Consider the following 8634-nt stretch of genomic DNA (forward strand, 5'->3'; position numbering starts at 1 on the left):
TATCCTAGCTATGCCTCTAGTTATCTGTGCTATCTTAGTAAATAATCTAATGCTACACCTTAAGACCCTAGGAAAGGACAATCTGTTTCAGTAAACATTTTCATCACTGTGACCAAAAGACCTGAAAAAAACAACTTTAAAGATTTATTTGGATACCATGGTTTCAGAGATTTAGTCCAAAGATGGCCAACTCCACTGCTCTGGGCCAAAGATGAGGCAGAACATCATGGCAGATGAGTGTGAAGGAGGAAAGCAGCTCAAGACTTGGCAATCAGGAAGCAGAGAGAGGACTCTGCTCTCCCAGGAACAAGATATAAGCCCCAAAGGCCTGACCCCAGTAGCTTACCTCCTTCAGACACACTCTGTCTGCCTACAATTACTACTCAGTTCATGCATATCAGTGGATTAATTCACTGATTAAGTTAAGACCCTCATAAGCCAGTCATTTCACCTTTAAACTTTCTTACATTGTGACACACACGAGCTTTTGAGGGACATCTCATATCTATACCATAACACAAATTAATTCCAAAATAAGTAGAAGATAGGAAATAATTAAGATTGGAGCCAAAATTAGCAAAAATGAGTATTTAAAGAAATAATACATCAGATTAATAAAACAAAGAGTTGGTTCTTTGAAAAGATAAACAAAATTGATAAATCCTTTTCCAAATTAACCAAAAGAAAAAGACCCAAATCAGCAAAATTAGAGATGAAATAGGAGATATCACCACAGACACCACTGAAATCCAGAGATCATTAGAAACTATTATTAAAAATTTATACTCCAATAAACTCAAAAATCTAGAAGATATTGACAAATTTCTAGACACATATGAACTGCCAAAATTGCACCAGGATGATATAGAAAACCTAAGAAGACCAATATCAAGCAATAAGATTGAAGTAACTATTAAAATTTTTTCCAACAAAGAAAAGCCCAGGACCAGATTCTCAGCCAAGTTTTACCACACCTTTAAAGAAGAACAAATGCCAGTCTTTCTCAAATTATTCCATCAAATAGAACGGGAGGGAACACTCCCAAATAGATTCTAGGAAGCCAGTATAATGCTGATATCCAAACCACATAAATACATAGCAGGAAAGAAAACTACAATATCCCTGATGAACACAGAAGCAAAAATTCTTAATAAAATATTAATAAACTGTATGTATGTGCATTTTCCCATGCATAGGGAATGCATAATTAATGTCTGGGATAATTGCCAACAACGTATTAGCAGTGGTTTCCTTGGGGGGTGTGCCTGAGGACAATTTGTATGTGTGTGTATATATGTGTATGTGGTGGTGGTAATCAGAGAAATGTTACTTTACACATTATGTCCTTCTGTGATATTTCAATCCTTACATGCCTGTGTTGCTTTCACAAGAAAACCACTTTAATATATATCTTAAACAGAAAATCTTCAAAAAACAAAACAAAACAGTAGCTATCTCTGAAGTCATGATGGTCATGACGCACACAACAGTATCTAATAACCCAGATTATCTCTCCTTTCTTCTCCTGTTTGTTTCATAAGACTACAAGTGAATCATACAGCACCTGGGGGCAGATACAGTCGCAAGAATTACCCAGGCCAGGTCCCTCTTTTCAAAGAGATAAATTATTTAAGTGATCTGGGACAAATAATTGCTTATCAGGCAAATGTAATAACGTTCATTGGGAGAACACTAGTTACCTGTATTCAGTGATTATTTTCTTTACTGTTTAGTCACAATGTCTACAGAAATAAAAATGAATTCAACCTGGCACAGTGGTGCATGCCTGTAATCCCAGTGGCTCAAAAGGCTGAGGCAGGAGTTCAAAGCCAACCTCAGCAACTTAGTGAGACACCATGCAACTTAGCAAGATCCTGTCTGAAAAAAACATTAAAGTCAAAAAATAAGGCTGGGGATGTGGTTGAGTGGATGTGCACCCATGGGTTCAATCCCTAGTACCAAAAAAAAAAAAAAAGAATTTAAATATTCATTGTTTATTATGAAGTACTTTTACATACATTGTCACAATTTGAGCCTCACAGTGACCTTGATCAGGAAACTGAGACTCAAGAAGATGTATACGTACTGTGAAAATGGAAAGAGGGGAAGAAAAAGTAACATTTACTGAGCACCTACTATGTACTAGTATGATACATAACTTCCTTCATTTTATCTTGACAATATATAGGGGTTATTTTTTTCATCTTGCAGATGAGGAAACTGAGGCTGAGAGAGGTTCCTTCAAAACATAGTTTGAAACTTGAAAGAGCCAGAATTCCAAACCAGCACTTCCTTTTGTAAGGGTAGTATTCTCTCCATTAGCCTGTTGAGATCTCTGCAACATTTCCCTGATGGGTCTTGAATTCTCCTGATATGACCCTGAAATTTACAGAATCCTGCATATGATAATTTCAAAATTTCTCTCCCAAGCTCCTGTGAGCAAGAATCATTGCAAATGTGAACAGAGGAATTCTGAGATTTAGTTAATAAAAAAAAAATCACTATTTCAGAATCATTCTTTTGTTCCTGTGGTAGTGGGCAGGGAAAAAGAGCAGTTTATTTTTGTGGTAATTTCTTTTAGTTAAAACACTGAACATAAAGGAATGTATATGAATGATTCTATGATACATCCTATTGGAAGACAGAGGGGGAAATCTGGAAGTAATATTCAATGGGTCTAGAGTTTCAGTACTGCAAGATGAAAAAGTTCTAGAGATCTATTGTATAATAATGTGAATATACTTAATGCTCCTGAACTTTACACTTAAAATGGTAAAGAATATAAGTTTTATGCTATGTGCTTTTTAAACTGATGCTTTAAATTAAAAACAAACCCTATTAGAGAGTTCTGGAGATTTCTGGATAATGTTTAAGAAAGAAAAATGAAAGTGAGAGAGAGGTGATGAGCATGCTATTTTATTCATTCTAACACTGTTAAATTTATGACTTGCCCTTGTAGCCAATGCAGACAGAGAATGTTCAGATTGTGTACCTAAATCTATTGTATTCATGACAGGTGAGAAACTAAGCCACAGAACTCATAGTAATAGTGAAGAGTAAAGGCGTTGACCATCTCCTGGCACCTATGATCTAATTGTGAAACAATCCAAATGACTTGAGCCCTCAAAGAATTGTTTTGTTCAAAAACATTTACATGTCAGCTATATTTGGACACACCACTAGATGGTACAAAAACATAGTTTTCTGATAACGGTTTTGTCATGTTGTGAAGACAATGACAGAGTATTAATATGAAAAACTCTGAAATATGTTATTTGTGAAATTGGAAAATGAAACACATTAGAATAACATCTTGATAAAATAGCATTACATTCTCTTTTTCTGTTAGTTTACTTCCAGCTAAGCTAATGACAGAAAAGGCACATTCAAGGAAGATAGTTTAGACACATCGCCAAAATTTCCCAATTGTGAAATTTTGTTTTTTGTGTTCTAAAATCTTGTTGCAGTGGTGATATGTCCACCCAACTAGCTAAACCTCTATAATATCCGGAATTTTAAAATTATAGTAGGACAATCTCCAATTTTAGATCAGAAGAGCTTGATACCTTGATAATATTTTATCTTTTCTGAAAAGAGAAATGTTTTTGAGTTCCAAAAGTAATGCATCAGGGTTCCACTTGTATAGAGTTGAAAAACAGTTCAAATCTATGATCTCAAATGTCAAGGTTTTTTCTGGAATGAAACTAAAACTTGAAAACAAAGACAAAAATGAAAATCTCTTCCATTTGAAAAAAAAATTAAAATTCATATTGAACAATTTTGGGGTGAAAGGGGGAAAATTATAACTATAGATTTCCTGAAAATAATTGTGATGAAAATACTATGCATCAGAGTCATTGAGATACATTTAAAGCAGTGGCCAGAGGAAAATTCATAGCTTTAACTATCTACAACAATGGAAATAAACAAATAAAAATAAATGAATTAAATTCTCTTTTTTTAGTTATAGTTAGACACAATACCTTTATTTTATTTATTTACATGTGGTGCTGAGGATCAAACCCAGGGCCTCGCATGTGTCAGGCAAGTGCTCTACCACTGAGCCACAACACCAGCTCCTAAATTCTCAACTCGAAAAACTAGAAAAAGAACGGTAAACCAAAAGGGAGTACAGGGATGGATATTAATAAAGATAAAAACAAAAATCAAGGTTTCCCTTGGGGACAGTGGGTAGTGGCTAAGTGGGGGTGTAGGATAATGGTGTTTGTAATGTTCTATATTCTGATTTGGTTGATGTTTACACCTGTGTTTTCTGTTTCCAACAATTAAGCTGTCCACTAAAGATTTGTGCCTTTCCTATATGTATGTTAAACTTCATTAAAACATTTACCAAAGCACTGGGGATTGTAGCTCAGTGGTAGAGTCCTTTCCTAGCATATGCAAGGAAGGCCCTGTGTTCAACCCAGTACTGTGAAGAAGTTTACTCAAAAATAGACAATATAATTTTATTATTTCGTTTCCTCCAGTACATTATTCTTTTCCTGATGTTTACCATAGTATCTTTCACAGAATAGGCACTGAACAAATACTGAATCTCCTTTAAAGTTATTGTATATCCTACCATTAGATCTGTCATTATTGAAATTTGAGGAAATACATAATAACAGCATTAATATTTTCTCAATATTAATAATGAGTTTTATTAATTATTATAATCAATATTGTTATAATGTTTATTATTTTATTTATTATTATTTATAATTTTATTTATACTATATAATATTTTATAATATTATATTATATAAATTTTATAATTTATATTATTGTTTAAGATGATATTATTTTATTAATTATTAATTAAAATAATTATAATTATTAACTCATTACCAATGAGTTAATAATGAGTTTTTTCCTCAAAAAGTAAAAGACTAACAGTAATAGTTAAGCTATACCCTCAGCCTCTTTTAAATTCTATTTTGAGACCAGGCTTCACTCAGTTGCTGAGGCTAGCTTCAAATTTGCCATTGTCGTGTCTCATAATCCCGAGTAGCTGGGATTACAGGCATGTGCTACCATGCCTGGCTGAATCCTTGACTTTAATACAAATGAAATAGATTGCTTGGATCAAGGAAGAGATGTAGATCACATGTATACTTGGAAGGTCTCCTGTCCTGGGAATGTTGACTATCTTACTGGTAACAAAGAGAAAGGGGAACATCTTTGTCACATTCATCTGCAGTAACCAACAATCCTGGTTTCCCTTGACTGCCCTGGTTTTAGCAGTTAAGGTCTCATGTCCCAGGAAAACCCATTCCCAGGCAAACTGGAACACTTGGTCATACCATATTACTTTACATGCATTATTTCATTAGCCTTCACAATAACCTTGTTAGTTAGGAGCTATTATTGTTTTCATTTTCCTAATGAGAGATTGAGGCTAAATTACTTGTGTAACATCACACAGCTAGGAAGTAGTGCAGTCTCAACTCTAGCCCCTGGTTGAACTGACTTAAAAGTCAACATTCTTTCCACTCTACTGTAGCTGCAAAGAGCCAAAATAGAGAGGTAATCTCAGTCAATGAAGACTGAATTACTGAAGTCTTCCAATTTGAAAGGATATTCTTCAGCTTGTCCAGAGAATGAATGAGAGAATTCAAGACTAGCTGAGAGAATTGAAATTGAAATAGTTCCTTGACCTGGAGCTGAAAACTGTGATTTAGTGCAGCCCTTCTCAGGAGGTGGTCATTAAAGCCTTTTGCTGTCATTGGATCTGGAATGTCCTCAAAGGCCCATTATGACAAAGTCTTGGTTGCCAGCCTGTGCCATTACTGGGAAGTGATAGAACCATTAGGAGGTGGGGCATAGTTAAAAGAAGTTAGATCATTGGGAGTATGCCCTTGAAAGGGACATTGAGACCCCTATTCCCGATCCCTTTCCTGGCTGCCATGAAGTAAGCAGCTTTGTTCTACCACATGCTCCATGCCATGATAATCTGTCTTTTTCACAGGCCAAAAAACAATGAAGTCAAATCACCATAGACTGAAATCCCTGAAACTGTGAGCCAAAATGAACCTTTTCCCCTTCTTTTAAATTCTTTATGTCGGGTACTTTGTCACAACAAATGAAGGCTAATTCACCTTTTGATGCTGAAAAGCTTTGTAGATTTCTCTCTAGATAGAGGAGTGAATACCTATGTCCTATTAAGTTTATTAGCAAAGGGTTAAATTCCAAGAGAACTTGGAGCAGTTCTTCTGAGCAGTTTCTAGATAACTCACCAAGCAGGAGGGCCAATATCTACCCAGAATAGAATCAGTCACTGTTTGAGCCAATTGTCATTTTTCCCCAAATGACCCATGAAGACCTAGCTGGGAGCACTGTTGTATTTCTTTGGAAAATCAGAATCATGACTGTTTTCTGATCTTTAAGTTTCATAAACCCAGGTTTCTATTATAGATGCAAAGATATGAGAAAATGCATGGTTGGAAGTTCCAGGATGAAACATTCAGGAGGCACTTGGAAAGATCTGGACAGAGATGGTAAAAGATGAACATGAGAACAAGTAAATGGAAACATAGATGGAAGTAGTGATGCTTCCCCAAACCAATAAAAGAGTATAGGAAATTATATTCAAGCAGGGCCATGATACAACATTCTGGAATGTATAATAAGCACACCATTTGAACATTTCCTCATTATTTACCCAGAAACACAGCTGAAAATATTTCAGATCTCTAGAAAAACAATTTATCATGTTCTAATCACTCTGTACCATGACACGGAGAGAAAATTCCAGTATTAACATGTTTGCTTGCATCATTGACATTGAGTTTGATTTCATCCTCAAAAGCTGAAGGATAGTCAGTCTTCAAAATTCCATTAGCAACTATCTCTGATTGTTGATGACATGAAACAATATCTAGAAGACCCAAAACATTCCACCAGCAGAATTCTAGAGTTGACAAATGAATTCAGCAAAGCAACAGGATACAAGATCAACACTCAAAAATCAGTAGCTTTTCTATACTCCAACAGTGATTCAGTTGAGAAAGAAATCAGGAAAACATCCCTTTCACAATAACCTCAATGAAATAAAATAAAATAAAACGCCTGATAGTTAATCTAACCAAGGAGGCAAAAAGCAAACAAACAAATAAAAAACCTCTGCAATTAAAACTATAGAACTTTGAAGAAAAAAATTGAGGAGGACTTCACATATTCTTAGATAGGCAGAATTAATAATGTCAAAATGGCCACACTGCTGAAAGCAATATACAGATTCAGTGCAATCGTCATCAAAATAACAATGACATTCTTCACAGAACTAGAAAAAACTGTTTTTAAATTAATTTGGAAGAATAAGAGACCCAGATAGCCAAAGCAATTCTTTTTAAAAAAATTTTTAAGTTGGACCTTTATTTTCTTATTTATAAGTAGTGCTGAGACTCAAACCCAGTGCCTCACATGTGCAAAGTAAGCACTCTACCATTGAGCTACAACTCCAGCCCACAAAGCAATTCTTAATAATAATAATAATAATAATAATAATAATAATAATAATAATTCAGGAAACATCACAATACCTTATCGTAAATTATAGTACAGAGGTGTAATACATAGCAAAACCAGTATGGTATTGTCATCAAAGTAGACACCAAGACCAATAGGATAGAATAGAAGACAGAGAAAAATCCACATACTTCCAGCCAAATGATACTTCACAAATGTGCCAAAAATATATATTGGAGAAAAGACAGCCTTTTAACAAATGGTGCAGGGAAAACTGGATATCTATATGTAGAAGAATGAAATTAGATCCCTCTCTCACCTTGCACAAAAATCAAACCAAAATGGTTCAAAGACTTAGGAGTTAGACCAAAACCTTGCAACTGCTAGAAGAAAATAGAAGGTCAACACTCCATCATATAGGTTCAGGCACTTACTTCCTCCACAAGACACTTGAATCTCAAGAAATAAAACCAAGCATCATAAGTGGAATGCCATCCAATTAAAAAGCTTCTGCACAGCAAAGTAAAATATTAAGAATGAAGAACAAGCTTATAGAATGAAAAAAATCTTTGCCAGCTACTCCCCTGAAAGTATATTGGTATCCCGAATACATGAAGAACTCAAAAAACTCAACACCAAAATAAAAACCAAATAACCCAATCAATAAATGGGCAAAAGAACTTAATAGAAATTTCTCAAAAGAAGAAACACCAATGACCAACCCATATATGAAAAATTTTCAACATCTCTAGCAATCCCCTGATGTAAATCAAAACTACACTGAAATTTCATCTCCCTCTAGTCAGAATGGCAATTATCAAGAACATGAATGATAATAAATGCCAGTAAGGATGTGGGCAAAAAAGGTACACTCACATGTTATTGGTGGAATTGCAAATTAGCATAATCACTCTGGAAATCAGTGTGGAAATTCCTCAAAAAACAAGGGGTAGAAGCACCATATGACCCAGTTGTCCTACTCCTTGGTATTCATCTACATGAACTAAAATCAGGATACTGTAGTAATACAGTCACCTCAATGTTTATAGCAACACAATTCACAATAGCCAATTTATAGAATCAACCCAGATGCCCATCAATAGATGAATGGATCAACAAAATGTGGTGTACATACTCAATGGAATTTTACTTAGTCATAAAGAATGA

The sequence above is a fragment of the Spermophilus citellus genome (assembly GCF_964194105.1).
Source record: "Spermophilus citellus genome assembly, chromosome: X".
NCBI classification, from domain to species: Eukaryota; Metazoa; Chordata; class Mammalia; order Rodentia; family Sciuridae; genus Spermophilus; species Spermophilus citellus.